Source organism: Mus caroli, chromosome 5, assembly GCF_900094665.2.
Source record: "Mus caroli chromosome 5, CAROLI_EIJ_v1.1, whole genome shotgun sequence".
Classification (NCBI taxonomy): Eukaryota; Metazoa; Chordata; class Mammalia; order Rodentia; family Muridae; genus Mus; species Mus caroli.
This window is the reverse complement of record NC_034574.1, coordinates 91,496,287-91,516,787: the sequence shown is the minus strand read 5'-3', so window position 1 is coordinate 91,516,787 and position 20,501 is coordinate 91,496,287. Positions and strand designations below refer to the sequence as shown.

General features: G+C 39.6%; 1 protein-coding gene and 1 non-coding gene across 2 annotated transcripts in view; both read right to left on the bottom strand.

Annotated features, from left to right (window-relative positions):
• The window catches only part of Cfap299 (cilia and flagella associated protein 299), a 477,978-nt gene that overhangs the window by 249,525 nt on the left and 207,952 nt on the right, over positions 1-20,501 (bottom strand). The window lies entirely within an intron of this gene.
• Positions 12,749-12,879, bottom strand: LOC115031200. The gene has a single exon (XR_003836819.1). It is a non-coding gene; the product is annotated as a small nucleolar RNA SNORA17 (small nucleolar RNA).

Sequence of the window (20,501 nt, the reverse complement as noted above, 5' to 3'; positions counted from 1 at the left end):
ATTGGAAATGTAATTGAGGAAAATATGTAATAAAAATATAAAAAAAAGAAGTAAATATGATTTACACTTTTATTTATTTATTTATTTATTTATTTTTATTAGGTATTTTCTTTTCTTGATTTGCATTTTTAAGAGAGAAGAGAAATGAGAAAAGGGGACAGGGAACAGGAGCAAGAAGAGGTGTTTCATAAGAAGGAAGAAAGCAGGAGGTGGGAAGAACAAAGTCCCATATGGAGTTTTCCTACAGACGATGAAGCCGGATTGAGAGAAGACAGTGGTTTCTACCAAGAACAACAAATGTGTGTGGGTTTGCAAAAGTAAATATGATCAGGTTTTGACACGTGACCTTGTCTTCTCATAAAAGTTGAAAAAAGATTCGGGGATTTTCTTACCCTTTAAAAATATTTACAAATGCCAGTGGCTCATGGAAGAGCAGTTATTAAATTGATTTTGTAAACATGAAACAAAGAATAAAGCTTCCATCCAATTGTAATGTAGTACTCTTGTTCTGCACAGTAGGTCTATTGTAATTAGCTGATTAGGAATCTGGATAATAAGTCACCAGCAATCATCGATTTTAATTGGATGCAGGAGGCCAGTGCTGGTGAGTGCTGGGTTGTGACAGGAAAGGCAAGGGGAAGAATTTCCAAGCTGACTAAATATCACATCTGGGTGAAGCATGCCTCCCCCTTTCTTTTCCTTTTATTTAACAAATATTGCATGGGATGAAGGAATGTCAAGGCTAACCTCTCTAATACAGATGCAAAACACATGCCTTTGCACCAGCTCAAAGCAAGATGACAGACACTGGAGGCACTGTTGTGGTTTGGCAGTTAAAGTCCTCCGTTTTCATTAACTTGTGGTTCAAAGATGCCACCACGTTTAGGAAGGGTGCTGCCTTCTCAGTAAATAGTGTGTTCAAAAGCTGCGTTCTGAAAGCTAAACAGTTGAAAGAAACATGCGTGTCAAGGTCCAGCTAATTCTGGACACTTAACAGAGAAATCAATACAACTCCAGCCCCAGTGAGCACACACAGGTTCTAAGGAGACCTTTTGTGCGCATGTTTGCACGAACCATTTTTCCTAGCTTCACCTGTTACTGCTTATGAGAAATTGCACAAGGGGCTCTTGACCCTGAGTCATAAGGACCAAGGAGAGTACAAGAGAAAGAATGCAAGTGACAGAAGCAAGCACCTGTCCCCAACCTCACAGCTAACACGGGACGCAGTAGCTTCCCAGCTAGCTGCTAGGACTTCTATTAATCCTTTATCCTCCAAGTTATATGACAGCCAAATTAAAATACTAAATTCTCAGTTTCCCCAGATTGTTACCAGAAATTCTAGGGGCCCCAACCTGGAGTGCCACATTACCATAGAAATTGGTGCTCCCTCTTCAGGGTTCTTAGTCTCATGAATAAGAAAATTCAACTTCCATGAAAAGAGTTTTCATCATAGCTCACAACATTAAAAGATGAAATTTTCTTTGTTCAATTTCTCCTATATAAATGTATACAATGTTATATGCTCATAGTGTAAAGTGTATATATTTATAACCAATTTCATGTCACCACCAGTAGGTGACTGTACGGATGATCACACAGCCATATAATGAACTGCAATGAAACCATAAAGAGGATTAACTTAGTGTATAGGTAGAAATATGGAATATTTTATGTCATATGAAAAGCATTACTAATTCTCAAAACTGAATGTATGTATGTGTGTGTGTGTGTGTTTACTATACATGCTATAGATAAAATGTTTGTGTCCCTAAAAATTTATATATTGAAGGGCTAAGCTGATTCTTGATAGTAGGGTCTTTGGGAGATAATTAGATAAAGCGAGTGTGGCCCCAGGATAGAATGAGTATCCTTACAGGAAATCCCCGTCCTTTGGAGACACAATAGAAGCCAGTCATTTGAGACATTCTCTGGAAGACCCACACTGTGCTGGCACATTGATGTCGTAGTCACATCTTTGAGAGCTGTGCCAAATAAAAATTGTTTTAGTTTCCCCAACCATGGCATTCTACTAACACAGCAAAAAGACCAAGACAAACCATTGTCAATAAACAGATAAATTTCAGAAGGCTCCACGTGTCTCTGACAACGATGGCTTTTGCAACATGTGCAGTCTGCTCTTAGGAAAGACGAGACTTGGTTTGGGGTTCAGATCTGAATTTTATGTCATTTTCCTACAGTGAGAATCAGAAAAATATTCTTAAAGTAACAAATGGTCAAAGTAGCATTTTCACATCAGCATGCAGAGATAATTATGAAGACATGTGTAGAATTGTCTAGGACAGCATACATAAAAATATATAGAGAGTAAGGATCTAAGGGGGAACTGGCAAGCATGAGTTGCCCATGTCAAAGGCTTCATCTTAAACAAAGAAGGCCAGTGTCCTTCATCTTTATATTGTTACTCTAATTATTATTCTAAGTATCTGAATACTTCTCTCAATTTCATATGGTGAATATTATAAAATTGCAAATTATCAAAAGAATAGTGATAAACTTCTGAATTTCCATGAGCATCAATCTCTTCATTCATTTATTCAATAAGTATGCATTGAACCCTTGTAGTCTTCTTGGCGATCATCACTAGAAATGCAAGGATGAACTATCTGAGATTTCTTCTATACAACACAGAGAATCGACTCACAGAAACTGTAGCAGCCCTTCCTTACCTTGTAGATTCTTCTTTTTCCCATCCTTTATCCTCCCCCCACCCCCAAACCTCAGGTTTCACCCCCATCACCAGAAAGGAGAGAAAGAAGAACAAAGGGGGGGGGGGGAGAAAGAGAGATCCCTGAATCGAATTTCTTTCCCTTTGTTTTTTTTCTTTTTTTTCCCTTTGAGCACAACTACTAAAAACCCACAACCAAACTCCAAAAACCACCAATAACCACCAAGTCCACCTCTCTGGGCTTTAGCACTTAGATATACTCTAAAAAGTTCCCAGATTTCTAAATGTCACACAATCACAAAAATTATCTGCAGCTGGCAAAACCACACCTCTGCTAGAGCACAAGGTGAGTCATAGTCAGCTGCTGGGGACAGTCCAGAGCAGGCCCCACATCCCCACACCTGGGATCGAAACAAAACAACATACTTAGAATAGTTCTGTGGTTTTTAAGAAACAAAAATTCCAGGATTGTCACTACAAGAAACAAATGTTTGTTTTTATCTATTGCAATAACAAAGGAGAGGTATTTGGTACACTAAGAACTAAAAGCAAATTTGTCTAGTTTGGAAAGCATTTCAAAAAAAAAAAAAAAACAAAAAAACAAACAAACCCTGGAACTAAGATCTTAAGGTTTAGCAACTGATACAGTGATGAAGCAAGAAAGTGCGGATTATGTGTGCCAGGGCCCAGGCATAGGAGAGAGGCTGCCCAGCTTAGGGTACTCCTGGAGATCTGATGCAAAGACAAGTGAGAAATGAAGATACAAATTATAGTGTTGAGATTGATTTTATGACTTCCCAAAGAACAGATGTAGGAAAGGGGAAGCATTGAATGTTAAAAGTAAGGTGGGCTAGTCAGCCATGAGTGTGGGAGGAGGAATGGAGTTGAAAAAGCCAGGCCTGACTGAAGACAGCACACACGGTGAGGGTGAGAGTCCACTGATGGAAACAAGAGTTAGCCTTGCACAGCTGGGGGAGTGATTAGACCGTTCACCGAGGTGGCAGATGTTGGAAGGGAGTGGTGGAAAAGACCAGGAATTTTGCTTTACCAAGGCTTGCCGTGTTTTGATACAGAAAAAAGGAAAAAAAAAAGATCTTATTAATCAGATCTCTGAAAGGAAGGAAGGAGAGTCAGTGTTTCTGAGGGACAGTGGGCATTAGGATTGAGGGCGAGAGTAAAGCAAAGCTGCTACTGAAAAGAGGGAGAGATAATCTGTATTTAACATTTCTTCCTATTTTTTCATTGAATAAATTAAGTTTAAATATTAATTCATTTCATATTGAATCCTGAAAAACATTGCCTCGTGAAGCTAGGCAATGAGCCCAGAGTCACACGTTGAGCCATTACAGAGAAACCAGCTGTTTCCAGCGTAAAAATCTTCAAATGCCATTCAGAACACACTCAAGGAAGGAGCACAGGAATTCTTCCAGCGTTCTTCCCATCTGATCTATCTTCATGAAATGCTATGATGCATGCTCGCTTTCCCTGCTGCTGTTACCATCACACCGGAAATGACGCGTGCGGAATCAGGCAGAGGAACAGGAGCTCCTCAGAGCAGTGAAGAATATGCACAGGCAGATAGGAAGATTATCCTTTTTAGTGGGAAAAATTACGAAGGAGAATAGTTGAGTCTCAATTCTAAATTCATTTACTCTTTAGCTTTTAATGGGAGGTAACTATATTTACTCATTATCACCAGTGGGACAGTGGAAATAGCTATAAAAATAAAGGTAAAAACCTTTCCGTAGTAGTTTCACTCAGGCCCACGGACAAGTGCACTTGACTCGGCATGGACATTTCTAAATTACACTCAGTAGTAGTAACAGATCATTCACAGTGCGCAGGCTTTGGTTGTATAAAACGGAACATAGTTGGCACATTACTGTATAACTAGCTGTCCTCACTGGACACTCCTATTCGTAATCGCTGGAATGTGATAGATATAGTTGTATAACTCATAGTTTTTTCAAGTACAGGTATAATTGCTCCACCACTTTCTAATTGTTGGATGTCCAAGATAACTAATTCAAATAATAAAACTTCTTAAACTCATGTAATATAACTGATATTAAAATCTATATTAAGGATATTATTATCCAGACTAATTCAGGGACAAGGCACTTTCTTAGTATATTCCTTTAACACTTGCACTGAAATATGCAATATTTTCATCTGGATTTGATTGAGCAAAGAAAATTGATATGGTTTCCCATGATAAACTACAGATGCTGTCATTTCTTATACACAGGAGACACTAGTTAATCTTGAGTAACCCTCTGAGACAGAATATAAGCAGTATGTACACAAGAGGGAAATATAACCATAAAATACACACAGAACAAAAGTAGACTATAGTTACAGAATTTCAGCAAGTATTACAGGTGATATCTAATGTTACCACTGGAGTCCAATTTCCAGGAATTATCAAATTCCCAGGACTAACCCTGAGACATGATTGTGTGAATTCCTCAGCACACATTGAAAAAACTATGTGAAGAGGAGTTGGAGCTGCTATTGAGTCAAGTAAACAAAGGGACTCTGTTGAGAACTGCTGTGTTTGCCTAGAGTAACTGCTGTCAGGTCCCAACAGAGGGGCACCTGGACACAGGTGAGCACTGAAGAGAGAAGGGGAAACACCCAGTCAGGAAAGCCAAAGAATCATGGGAACAGCCTGTCATAGGCTCCTGCTCCAGGGTACATTTCCTGCCAGTCCTGACACACCCATGGAGTTCCCGACAGTGCTGAGGACTTACCACCCACACAGCATGCTACAAATCAAGCAGGCTTAATGGACACGGCTATGAGGTAGTTACCCAACACACGGAACCAGGAGGATCTCACATCTGGTCCACTGGGTTTTCTTTTGTGTTTCTTTTTTGTTTGTTGTTCTGTCTTGGTTTTTAGTGTGATAAAATAGTCATGACTCAAGCTTAGCACGGTTCAGTGTAAACTTGCATGGCATTAGGGGCATTCCCTGCTGTTTGGGCCATCGCCATATTTCAGCCATCTCCACAAAGCATTGATCAGCCTGTCCTGGAAATCTGTGCATTAACCCATGGCTCCCCATGTCCCTTTTCCTCGCTTATGACAATCTACCTCATATATGTAGAATCACATTTTGTTTTCCACTGTTGATATAAGAGCTTAGGGACATGGTTTTTAGTTTCTTTAGCTCACTGCAATAGATGTTTAGAAACACAGTGTGGGATCACACTGTGAGACAGTAAACCAAAACCCCAATTGTCCTTTTTGTACCACCTCACCTGCAGAAGAACTATGTGGGCCCACAAGACCTACCATTAGCCCTCTACAGGTTTGATGCCTAGTACTAAGGACCCCTCACTAGAATCTACTTCTGAAAAGCCACTTCACATGGAATTCAAAGCTTCCACTGCATACATCCATCTTTAGTATACACATTCAAAGTCATATGCTCACAGTGATATCATTGGACCTCAAATTTAATAGAAACTAAAGGAGAAGAATAAAATTTTCCCCCTGGAAATGGGATCATTTTGGTAATCCAGAAGCTATAGACTTCAGCCAGTCAGCCACGTTGTGAACTATTACACTGTCTTCATATCCTCCAGTCTTAGACAAATGTTTTAAACACTTCAACTGGTTGGTCCCATTGTTTCTGATTTCAGAAAGCCCCTTTTTGTCTCTCTTCGAAACAAGACTACTTCATTTGCTTGCAAATTTCAGATCAACCTACCTTCTGTTTTTATGGGGAGATCTATGACAAAACCTTAAATGGCTAAATTGGATTCAAAGCTTATAGCATTGAAAATACCTAAATTAATAAGATGAACCACAATCTTTGAATGTCTCTGGAATTTCCTCAGTTGGAACTCTTTGTTCTAAATTAACTCCCTTTGACAGAACAACACTGAAACTGAATAAAAGAAGTTCTTGAAAGGACAAGTAGCCATCGACAGGAGACTGATGTCAGGTGTTTCTGACCCAGCAGCCTTGGTCCCACTAGTTTGCTGCACAGGTGTGATAATAACATGCCTCTTTCACTTCAGCACCCTAATATGTCAGAGCAAATGAGATTTGCGGAGACCCTGAACTCTAAGCACATCAAAGTTTTCTACAGCCACCATTTCCTCACATACACTTAATATGCATTAATTATATTTTAATTGTTGTTATAAACATCAGTTTTTGAAATTAGACATGTTAGTCAACTTTGTAATTCAAAAGAAATAAAAGGGACTTATTTTACACTGTAAATGTGGCTTGTCCAGGGAGGTCCCACAGAGTAAGACACTGTGACCTTTAGTTGAACTGCTGGAACACGTGTTTTTAGAGGACATGTAGAGGCTACATGGCATCCATTACTCTTTGAGTCACTATTAGGCTTGTTCTAGTGTTTTTGTTCTTCTCTGCTCTGTGGAACACGCTACCTTACCAGCATATATCTTTCATGTCAACCTGGAAGTCCATTTGCATACTTATGACATTTAAACAAGCCCGCTGCTGAGAGCTCTGCACGACATGAAATGCTAGAGTGCTGGGAATTCTTCTTTAATTTTGACTTTAAACTTGATCTTTTGGTTGCATGACTGACCACTTTATTATTACCTGGATAGGAAAAGGTCCCATCAGTGGGGAATGTCCTAGGTCCACAGACCAAAGACAAATGCTGCCATTGTGGAGCACAGTATAATTTGTCAAGGGAATGCACAGTCACTGACAGCCATTTCTTTCCAAAGTAAGGGTATTTTCAGGGGGGAAAAAACACATGTCCATCACTTCTCCTTTTGACTGTACATTCAATTACACCCACTACATCTTGCTGACAATGGCATCTCCCCCTTTCTTTCTTTGAGGAACATTTAGGGGGTATCATCTGTTTCATAGCACCCCTTTACCTTTTAATGAATATAATACAGCAGGTCTTAGATACCCGATATTTACAGAACAAACAAGTAATTTATAACATAGACAACTGCACTATTGGTGGATGGCCACACTCTTACTTATTGTTTGGAGACTCGAGCTACTTTTTTTTTTTGGTTAGTTTATTAAATTTTCTCCTTTTGTAATGTAATGCTTATACTTAACTGCCTATGCCTGTTAGACAGTAGGCATACTTTCTCAATAAATTAAATAAATAAATAATATGTGTATATATAAAGTTTCCTACACAAATGAATGGTTTAGCAGATAGTTTCTGCACAAATGAAGAGTAAGGTGATATGGTCCAGCAGCCATACCTTCCTGCCTGTTGCATTAGGGGATATCTCATTCCATAGATGGCATTATGTAATCATAAGCACAGTATGCCAGGATCTACTGATGTTGAGCAATCTTTCCTACTGAACCATTTCATCTCTTAACTGACTTCAACCTGTACAATAGAAACAAGGTTGTTCTAAGTGAATTTGGTCAAACCCTGATATTTCTACAGCCACTACTGAATAGCATTCGCCTACTTACGAGCAAATATGAATCGTAATGTACCACTTGTACCTCTTTTCTTGCTTTCCTTTGACAAGTAAATCTTAGGCCAATGAAAAAATTTCCAAGTCATTATAAATGAAATTCTTTATTTGCTCACAGACAGAACTTTAATGTCAGACGGGAAATTTTGGGGATAGCCCAGCTACGGCATCTAATGAGAGATGAATTCCCATGTTAAGGTCAAGGACATGTGAACGATGAGTCAGCTGATCAACTGTGCCAGCAAATGATACTTTTCTTCTTCTCTAATCCCTATCTGTACCTCTGAAGGAATGGAATCTCAGAATGTGAGCCTGATTTCTTCCTGTCTGTCTGATTGTCTGTCTGTCTGAATTAGGGTTTTATTCTTGTGAAGACACCATGACCAGGGAAACTCCTATAAAGAAAGCATTTAATTGAGTCTGGCTTACAGCTTCAGAGGGTTAGTCAGTTTTCACCATGTGGGAAGCATAGCAGCATCCAGGCAGATATAATGCTGGAGAAGGAACTCAAAAGTTCTACATTTTGATCCGAAGGCAGCAGAATGAGACTGTGTACCACACGGGGCAAAGCCTAAGAATAGGGGATATCAAAGCCTGCCCCTACAGTGGTACACTTCCTCCAAGGCCATAGCTACTCCAACAAGGTCACACCCACCTAGAGTGCCACTCCCTATAATCAAACATTCAAATACATGAGTCTATGGGGGCCATACCTATTCAAACCACAACATGATCAATCTACCCATCCTTACATACATACATACATACATACATACATACATACATACATCATCTATCTATAATAAGGACTGACCAATGCCAAGACCTTCCAGAATGCGTTTGTATGTACTCTGCTGCTGAGCTACATTCTCAACTCCTTTTATTTTTATTTTGAAATACAGTTCTGCTAAGTCACCTACTTGCCTTTCAACTTATGGTCTCACTGTCTCTCAGACTCCATGTAGCTGAAATTAGAGGAATTAGCTATGTTTTTATTTCTTAAACTGTTCGAGAAATGTTAGTACGATGGTTATATGACAACTGTCCTCGAAAGATTTGGCATTTTGAAAATAGCATGGGATTCTTTGTTAATTGAACAGTGCTAATAAGATTCACTCCTCATGGTTTAACTACTGGTGAATACATTGACAGTCCTTCCAGGCAATCTATCATTTTTATTACTATCGAATGTGTAAACGAAAAGGTATCAATGGGCCATATGTTGTAGGGTGGCCTAAAGTAATGGAATTCAATGAGAGATTGTGACTTTTACAATTCTAGATGTAACAAATGAGTGCTTGTCATTGTAGTCAACACTCACATGTGTCACCCACATTTGTTTCTAGCAAGTTACAGTTTTGCATTACCTGGGAGAAATCTGGAGACAAACATAGGAAGATAACTAAACATTATAAAATAAGAAGATAATCTATTAACTGTGTATTTATGTTTCACTCATTAATTTCACATGCAAGAATAAGTTAGAGAAGATAAAGAGACTGTGCCAGTTTGGAATTCATAATAAACATGAGAGCAGATTCAGCAGGCGATATGCCATCACTAGATCACCACCACTGTGGGGACCAGACTGCAGACACCTTTGTTTTGAATTCACAATAGGTTTTTTTATAAAATTTTCACATTTTCACTCACATTTTCACTCAATTTAAGACTTAAACTATTTTCTTCAGTACTAATATCAGTTAATAATAAAGGATCCAGAGTAAGAGACTGCAATTAGCTGTGTACTATAGAACAGCTGTTTATATCAAGAACAAAAAGAGAAAAGTTACAAACAGACTCTAGATTCTTAATAAATAAATTCTTAACTCACAAGGAGATTTCATTCTGCAGCCCTCAGAGGACCACTGCACAGACAGAGCCTATGGAAGCTGTCTTCAGCTTGACTCTACTTCAGTTAAGTTCAGTATAAGCAGGAACAAATTAGTGCCTGAGGCATTACAAACTAAAAAAAAAATCTATAAGCAGCACTAAAGTCATTTCATACTTTAAAATTTTAAGTCACAGAACTTTATGGTTTACAGATAAGTTAGACCACATTATAAAGCTAGATCAAGATACACTGCATATATTAACAAAAGTACAATCTTTGGATTAGACGTCGTATCATACACTTAATTCCTTTTATTGGATTCCTCTAGGAGGCAGAATGAAAATTATTTCTAATGACTTAAGTGAACTACATAATATTACAGTTATTTCACTAGGTCCAAATTATTCATTTCATGTTAGAGAAAGAGTCACATGTTTTATATTTCAGCAAATTCTACTTAATCTGTCAATCACTAGATGGAACTCTTTGTCAATCAGAATATAATGAAACAAAGAGTACTGGAAGTTCATGGTGCTATCTTCTCAAACTACAATCCAATCTCTAAATGCAATGTGACTGTACTTCTGAGAGTATACCCATGCTCTAGTCACTGCCAACCATAAAAAGTGTGTTAGTCATATCTATCTTCAACCTCAAGAGCAATACTCAGGACCAGATTCCTTTACTCTAACTGAAGCTAAGGTAGACTTTTTTGAACACTCAAAAAATTAGTAAGCATTTATGAAACAGAGCATGCACTCTTTTCATTGTATCTTCAAGCCATATATGGTGACATAATAGTGTCTTAAATTTACCCATAGTGGAACTGACCAGTGAACGGATTAACATACACAAGAAGTTTGCAACAGAGCTCATTTCAACAGACTCTGACCTGGCCCTGGGGTAGATATCTGTGACTGCTATATTACAGTGTTTCAGGGGATCTCATTTGGTGAATGAAGTTTATATTCTTGTTTCACACTTACAGTTCTAGACTTGGTTTATTCGGTTTCCTAGATGATTTTATATAGATGGCAAATATAAATAGATCGTGTAGTCTTTGCTAGAGTTTCTCCTGCTATGACAAAGCCTCATGATCCAAAGCAACCTTAGGAGGAGCGGGTTTACTTCTTACAGCCTATCACTAGAGGGAGGCAGGAACAGGAACTTGGAGTCAGGACCTGAAGCAGAAGGCATGGAGGAGACTGCACACTGGCTTGCTCCCCATGGTTTGCTCACCCCACTTTCTTATATCATCAATGACTACCAGTCTAGGTCACCAGTGGGATGGGCCCTCCCATAGCAACCATTCATTGACAAAAATGCCACATAGGATTGCCTTTAAGCCAACTTGGTTGAGAATTTTCTCAATTAAGGTTCCCTCTTCTCAAATGACTCTAGCTTTTGTCAAACTGAGAAAAACACAACTAGGATATATGTAATATAAGCTCGGCAGCTGAAACTGATCATTCTGAAGACATATGGTGTATCAGCATGATCAGTAGTATGTATGCAACATTGGTCTGGTAGTATATATGCTCAGATTACTTGCAATTTCTTTCAACTTTTTATTGATTATTTTCGAATTTGACATCATGAACCCCAATCCCACTCATTTTCCCCTACCACCCTTCACCCCTGCAACGGCCCTACCAACAGAGGTTATAGAAAACAAGTCTCTCCCTGTGGAAACTGTAGTGTGTCACAGTGTTTCCACATTTTTTTCCACATTTCTTTGCTCCCAAATATTCATTTGTTTGCAAGGACTTATTGATCTAGTATGAGGCCTCTGGCTTCTGCTATTCTAGCAATACTGGAACCTCACTGGGACTCCTCTTGGATATCCTGTGCTACCTAGGCAAGGTACAGGGCCTGCTCTCCCAAAACCTGCAACGAATGAGGGACATCTACGACTCTGATAGTCTTGGGGTCTGCTCTCCTGTCTGCCATGGGTAGTAAGGGGGTGAGGTGGATTGCCATCTCTCTTTTGTCCATGTCACCGCTTGGCAAACAAGTAGCAGGGCCAACTCTCCCAGGTTTAGCTCAGGGACTTCTGCTCTCATGACCTCATGGCCAGGTCTCCCACATGCTGCAGGTGGTGAGGGGCAAGAAGGGAGAGTGTATCTCTCCCTGGCCAACCCTACTACACAGGAAATGAGTAATAATGCAGGTCTCCCACTCTTGCGTGCTCAGGGGCTGTCTCACCCACAGATCCTCCCAGGCTGCTCTCTGGAGACCTGCAGCTGGATAGGGGTGGAGTCAGTTCTCCTGCACTCAGGCCTTCAGGGCCAGCTCTCCATGATGCCCAGGTGAGGGGTGGGGTCAGTCTAAACAACCCTCAGTCCCAGGGTGGCAGCCCAGCCCAGAGGTGTCCACCTGGGCCTTTGATGATGACAGACTTCTGTTGCTGCAGAGCAGTGGACCCAGACATGGTCCCCAGTGGCAGACTGGCCAGAACCTCCTTAACCTCACTACCCTTGAGTCTCCAGTTCTGCCTCTCTCCATTGTGCCCACATTCTTCTGCTTCTCTTGCTCTTCCATTTCTCCATCACTCCCTTGCCACTCTCTTGCTCTTCTTAGGACCTGGGGTGTCTGTGTGTCTGGGGTCATCTCAGGGATGGTCTTAGGAGTGCTATGCACCGACTGTGCTACAGTACCTGGGAAGGGGTCATCTCAGGCACTGTCTGCCCCTCCATTCCCTGCAGGCCTATGCAATGCCCAAATGGTTGTGGTCTCAGGCTTCCTATCCAGGCCCCATGGCGCTCGTAATCTTCAAGGAATGTAGGATACTAATTACTCCAATGTTTACAGGTCAGAACATTGAGCTTAGACATAGCCTCTCTCCTGTCTGCCACCTACTGACACACATGTGACACGGCAGCCACACCTGCAATGCCTCTGCAGGTAGGTTGTAGTATTAATTTATATGCAAAAATGAACAACAACAACAACAACAAAGGAAACTGTCACCTTTTGTAATAGCATCTTGTCAATATAAAATTGTAATACTATGCCTTAACTATACTTTCTTTGGGGAAAAAAGTGTTCTGAAGAATGGGAATTTAAAGCAAGCCATAAAGGTTGTCAACATTGTCATGAAATTTTTCAGTTTAATTTTCCAGGCAGCCATCCAGATATTTGAGGATCAAAGTGGAGAGGCTGCAAGGAGAGAGGACAGGAGAGACTACTGAAGAACAGACGGCCTCAGCAAAAGTTGAAGCCGCAGGATTAAAGGGGTCAAGGAGAGAAGGTGAGGTCTGGTACCATGTGACAGGTTCACAACCCTGGAGAGATCCCAGAAGAGGCTCTTGGTGAAGCTGTAGCCCAGTAGGAGGCCAGACCCCAGCATTTTGGAGATGCCAATACCATGGGATGTCTACCAAAGACAGGAGCCTAGGTGACATCATGTGTGTGCTGCCGAGGGCAGACTTAGAAGTGACTGAGGTCCTTAGGAACCCAGAGGGCAGTGAGTGGGTCCAAGATATCAAGCACTGAACGTTTAACACAGATAAGCTTGGCTTGCCTTTGCCTTGATTTTTAACTCTGCCCTGATTCTACCTCCCACTGAAATAAGAATCTATGCAACACATTTTTTATTGGACTTTGAAATTTTAGAGAGGCTTTGAATATTTTAGAGAAACTTCGGATGTTTTAAAGAGACCAAACTTTTAAAGTGCTTATACTTTTAAGAACTGGGAAATTTGAAGTTTGGAATATTTCTATATTGTGCTCTTAGTATTAGTATGAGATCTTGGATATAAGCAAAAATGAAAGGGCTGTAGGTTAATAGTAATTCGGGAGCCACTCTGACAAGGAGTCAATTATGCTGCCTACTTTTTATGCCAACTTCGACATAAGCTAAAATCATTTTGAGAAAGAAAATCTCAGCTGATAAAATATTCCTTCAATATTCTCATGGTCAAGCATGGGGTACATTCTAGTGGTTAATGATTGATGCAGGAGGACCCAGCTCACTGTGGGTGGTGCCATCCCTTGGCTGGTGGTCCTGGGTGCTCTAAGAAACCAAAGAAAGCCATGGACAAGACACTGAAAAGCAATGCTTCTCCATGGCCTCTGCATCAGCTCCTGTCTCAGTATCCCTGCCCTGTATCAGCTCCTATCTCAGTATCCCTGCCCTGCATCAGCTCCTGTCTCAGTATCCCTGCCCTACATCAGCTCCTGTCTCAGTATCCTTGCCTCTGCATCAGCTACTATCTTAGTATCCCTGCCTCTGCATCAGCTCCTGTCTCACTATCCCTGCCCTGTTTGAGGCCCTGACCTGACTTCTCTCAGTGATGGGCTGTTAGCTGGAAGTGTAAGATGAAACACATTTAAAAAATATTTATCAATTTTAAGAAGAAAAAGATATACTAAAGGGAATTAAATTATTTTTTAATTTTTTCAATATAATTTTATGTCATTGTGATGTCAAGTAAGTCACTCATGTAATATTGTGCATTCTTTATATTGTGTCTTTCAAAACAATATAGATCATGCTTAATAATGTTGCATTATTCATTAAGAAAATGAGTTTTAAACTGTTTTTTTTCATTCATAAATGAAAAAAAATTGATTTTGGAATCCCCATTGGTAGTATTCTTTAAACACTATAAACTTATACTTATCTGAGTACATTTTTCTTAGTTCTGTTGTACTTAATTTTGGAACACACTCACAGAAACCTGAAAATTAGTGCCAAAGATTATTTTCACATATGAGAAGTAACAACTGTAGTTATACTCACCTGTGTGTGGTTTCTATGTAACACTGCACACACCAGTTTTATCCTCATGCTCATGTGTGTGTGGTTACTCTGTAATTCACACACCAGTGTTTTTGATGTTGATTTTTTCAGGGTTAGACTCACATTGTTTGTTTGGTTTTTTTTTCTTTCTTTCTTACTAATTGTAAGTCTTTCCCATGGGTCTTTAATTTTGAGGGTGTCTGGTTACTTGCTGATAGCATGCAAAGTTTTATAAACAGCAAGTAGTAACGGCCTAGCATATAATAGTTGTTGAGAACAATTACTTTATTTAATGAATGAATCAATTGAAAGGAGAAATGAGTGAGTTTTACTGATAAGGAATAGTTAAACTTTGTCTAGAGAAAAACAAATACTTTTTAAACAATATGAATACTATGTGGAGAGCCATGCTATGAGCAATCGCCATTATAAGATGGTGCTGGCTTCCGCTGTGCCTAACTAGTAAACAAGCCTTGTACGCAGGTGCGAGAGTGAACTCACTCCTAGTCACTGCCCATCTAGGGGCATAGTAATGGGGTGATGGGCGAGCAACCAATCAGGAGCTGACACGCCACATCAGGTGCTGAAACGCCATGGCTGAGGGCTATATAAGCAATGCCATTTTCTGGGGTCGGGGTCTTCCCTCCTGAAGAAGCAATAAAGCTTTTTGCTGCAGAAGATTCTAGTTGTCCGAGTGTGTTCTTGCCGGCGAGAACGATAGCTCGGGACAATACTAGAAAGGGATTTTCATGACAAAATATTTATATCATAATGAAAAAAATTACCTTATATATTTGGGATGTTAGAATTAAGAAATCACCAATTTGGTGACTTGGAAACAAAAAGTATATATTCTTTAAGGCTGTAGGTTGGCCATATAGAACCAGGCTCAGGTTCCAGCAAGGAATTTTTATTTACAGGGCAATAGCCATACTTCAATACTTCTAGAAAAATATATACATCATGAATAAAAAACTTCATCTTGAATTCTGCAACTACTAGGATTATAATAGAAGAATAAAAGAAAAGATGCTTGCTTGGTAGTAAACGATTACAAAGTAAGAAAGGAGTATAGTCAGGAACCATGCAATGTGTATTTCTCTTTTATAGTATTTAGTTCAGTGAGTATCAATGTTTTCTTTAATTTTATTTTTCCTTTTAAATTAACCTTGCTATTTGGCAGTTTCATACCCAGACACTAAATATCTCTCTCCACCCTCTCCCTCTCTTTTCTCCCTTCAAATCCTATCTCCTCCCTCCCATCATCACCAGTCCCTTCCCCAGAGTTATGACGTTAGCTGGTATGAGATAAACTGTGCTAAGGTCCTATGTGCCCCTTTCTTTGGAGGTGATAACCACAGCACCACACTGCCTGGGGCTAGGGGTGGGGTGGGTGAAGCTTCCTTCCTATACCTCCTTCCCAATGCATGCTGCTAAATGTTGTGACATTAGCAGTGGTCCTGTCCACCTGTTTGCAGATACCTTCCTGAGGGTACTCCTGAAAGGGGGAGAGTCAGAAGAGCCTACTCTAACATCTGGTCCAAGTTATTCTCTACTTATTAAGTGACTAATGCTATCCATGCTGGATTATTTCCCTTTTCTGCCTGCCCTTTTACCTCATGATTATTTTAATGTTATTCAGAAATATTAGGCTTTCCCATAAAATTGATTTCATTTGTTTGCTTGTTTTTTGTTGCTGCTATTTTTGTTTGTTTGTGAACATTGCCTTGTTAGTTACATAACCCAAGCTGGCCTCGAATTCACAGTTTTCCTAACTTTGCCCCCCTAGTGCTGGGGTAACTGGCATGCATGAACATTTTTCTTCCTTAAGAAAAGTTTGCTAGCATGCTTTACAACCATAAATTACAAGCATATTTCCATGAAAGGAATCTTTCCTCTATTTCTCAGCTATCATGAGGCCTTTTAACTCTTTGAATTTTTAGTTATCACTTAGCATGATAAATAAATTTATTATCAAATAATTAAAATATTCCCTTCCTCACTATGATAGCCCTGACAACAAATTGCAACACTAAGCTAATGGACAACAGAACCAAGTTTCTACAGCTAAACAAGGATATCTTGGTCCTCTCATTGCTCTGTATCACATTATTGTATGAGATAATAGTCTCACACTCATAATCAGACTCATAATCTGCAATCCTTGCATATGACAAACTATCTTAGTTAAGAATAATTTCAACTCTTAGGCATCACATATTAATAAGCCCACTGACTCTATTTCCAAGTGTCCCATTCAACATTTTTAGGCCTAGTCATTGCAACCAGATTGTGGTTTTAGATATTTGCAGCTTATTAACTTTGTTTTCAAGTCCAATATCTGTAAAACTTTACCTTTTATCATTTGCTTCTAGTGTTGGAAGCAGAAGTTATCATTTATATATACACTCTTTATGCTATCCGGACCAAAACTGCTAGTCCGTATTGATAAGACCATTTATAAAGACTACTGAAATTAATATACTTTAGAATAAAATGATTTTGAAAAAGTCAAAGTATACTTTTTTAATCCAATAAAAGACATGTTGCTGTAGTTAAATTAGACATAATGCTAATCAATATCATCTGGTCTGACTAGCTGGAGAATGGACATTGATTACATTAAGACCATAAAATAGAAAACGAGACAAACAAGCAAACAAAAGTATTTGTGTTAATCTGAAGGAGAAAAAACTCCTCTGTAAGAGTTGAGAGTACATCATATATACTATCATGTTCCTATGCAGTGATTGTCTCAGCTTGTTTTCTTGGAATTTACCTGTCTTCTCTGTCCACTAACAAAACTGAATCAACACAGCATTTGATGACAGGAGGTCTTTCATTTTGCTTGATCCTCTGTCCAAAGTACTTTGGCTTTTCTCCTCAATATATTCTCTTTAGCACTCCTTATTTCCTCAGTAGTATGAAAATGTCTAACTTTTTAATAATCAAGTTAAATATCTTCCTCTCTCTATGGCTTAGTACTTGGTTCATGGGTAAGCTAAAGAATTTAATGTGCTGCTTTATTTTGGTTGTTTTTAATTAATTATAAACAGTTTTATGTAAACAATTAACCTTTCTGAAAAGCATGTTGTCTTACTCATCCCAGAATTTTCAATTTGTGAACAGTGTTTGGCTTGTGTCGGATGCTCAATCCATCTTTAAACTCAATAGAATATCACCCTTCTAACCTCTAACTAGAATAGCTTTGTTAAAGCAAGAGATGAGTTTTTGGTTTCGAAAAAAAGTACTGGGATGGAACATTTCCTAAAAAAGCCTTAGTATTAAGATACTTATCTTGAATATAGCTTGAGTAAGACAGAAATTTTATCAACTGATAAGTAAATATTTTATCTGGTGAACTAAAGACACATTTAAAAGAATCTTATATTTAATTCTTCTTTAAGACATATAACTGCTCATTTGAGTGTGTCTAGTAGCACAAGCCTACACATTGGGAAAAGGTAAGAAGTTATCGTCAGGTGGGGAAATTAGAGTAAATGAGTGTGGCCTTTCATTTGTACTTAAAGTCTATTTTCAAAGTTTCTATTTTCTTATGGAATACCAAATATTTGAGACAATGCTTGAAGGAGAGAAAGACTGTACTGCAGGTGCTCAGCTAAGGAGAGTTACAAGGAGAGCATCATTCTCTGTAAAAAGTCTGTGAAAGTCTGTGAAAGGTCAGCCTGGTGATTAAGAGATTAATGAGAGAACTATTGACAAAAGCAGAAGGGAGTATATGCAGTCACAAAAACAGAAGCTTCAGTAGGCCTAGACTCAAGGTCTGCCTGGCACTCTATACGCTGCTTGTTTAAAAAACCAACCCTAGAAGTGGAATAAAGAAAGAGACTAGGTTCATAGATGTTTAGTTGATGACAATCTATGGCTGTATGCAGACAATCTATACAGACTGTATATCAGAATTTAAAACCAAATGTCTTTCCTTCAAAAGTTGGTGCTCTGCTGTCTTCATGAGGGAATAGATTTAAAAAGAAAAAAAAAAAGAATACATTGTCATTCGGTGTGAAGTTTATTAACTTGACCCCACAGAATTAACTAAATTGATGAGCAGGCTGGGGGGAATAAAGATACTGACCTGCACTTGTCAGCATGGTATCACACATTAAACCACTATCTAAAGTAATCATAGCATTGTTTAAAGTTACACAATCGTTGGGCAAACAGAAAACCCAAAATAAAACTTTACTAGATTTGTTTCAAAGCCGTTTCTGTAAACATCTTTATGTCACTGTGGCGTTCAGCCATGGAGTCTTCGAAGAAATCTTCATCAACTATGCCAGCAAGCAGAACCTCTCTCTCAGAATCACACCATCCTGACATCACAACGAACATCCCTTCTCAGCCCGCTATTCTTTTGGTATCTCAGGAATCATTCGTTGATTAGCTATTTATAAACAACCACACATCATACTATGTTACCAACAAGTGTAGTGACATCCAATCCTGAAGACCCTGTGTCTGTGAATGGACTGCACAGAGGCCTAATTACTGTATTGCACGTCTAAGTTGAATTACTAATTACTATGTTAAATCAAAAGTGTGAAGATGAGTAGATTCCCTTATGCATTTTCTCATAAATGTAATTAATCTAAATGTCAAGCATCCAATCTAAGCATAATAACAATGTCAAACTATTTAGACTGTGCATGCACATATCTGAAACTTGTCCCCACAAACCTACTTCGGTTTTTATAGGATCTGAAAAGTAATCATTGAAAATGAGTCATTTGATCCTGGATCGCTCTGAGACCAATCTGCACAGATCAGCTCGCAGACTGCAGAGGGTGAGCAAGCAGACTGCAGAAGCTACACAGCTTCTGGGACAGGACCTGTTTTGGGCTACAGACATCCAGGCACCTTCCCTGCCAGAGGAGAGGTGGTTGCCCAGGAGGTATCTGAAAGCCAGAGCAGGTGAGGGATCCATCTTGTCCCTGGGTCCCTCTGAGACCAATCTGCACAGGTCAGCAAGCAGACTGCAGAGGGTGAGCGAGTGGACTGCAGAAGTGACACAGCTTCTGGGACAGGCAGAAGCTACACAGCTTCTGGGACAGACCCCTGTTTCCCACTCCAGACATCAGGGAACCTTCCCTGCCAGAGGAGAGTTGACCACCTGCGATGGCTCTGACCTCCACTGACCTCCAGAGCAGGTGAGGGAGGCATCTTGTGTTCTGGGTCTCTCAGAGACCAGTCGGTGCAGGTGAGTGCACAGACTGCAGAGGCAACACATCTTCTGGGACAGGCCCTGTTTCTGGTCTTCATCTTCATCCAGGAGGCAGGTCTGAATGCCAGACCTCTGTGCACCTTCCCTGCAAGAGGAGTGCTTGCCTGAAGAGAGTACGCTGACCACTGAGACTCAGAAGAGAGCTGGAATCCCAGGATTGCTGACAGAGGCTAACAGAATCACATGAGGAACAGGCTCCAGCCAGAGAAAACTATAACAACTAACACCAGAGATTACCAGATGGCAAAAGNCAAACCTAAGAATCTTACCAACAGAAACCAAGACTGCTCACCATCATCAAAACCCAGCACTCCCACCTCAGCCAGTCCTGGATACCCCAACACACCCAAAAAGCAAGATTTGGATTCAAAATGATATCTCATGATGCTGGTAGACGACTTTGAGAACGGCATTATAACTCACTTAAAGAAATACAGAAGAACACAGCTAAACAGGAAGAAGTACTTAAAGAATCACAGGAAAACACTGCTAAACAGGTAGAAGTCCTTAAAGAGGAAACACAAAAATCCCTTAAAGAATTACAG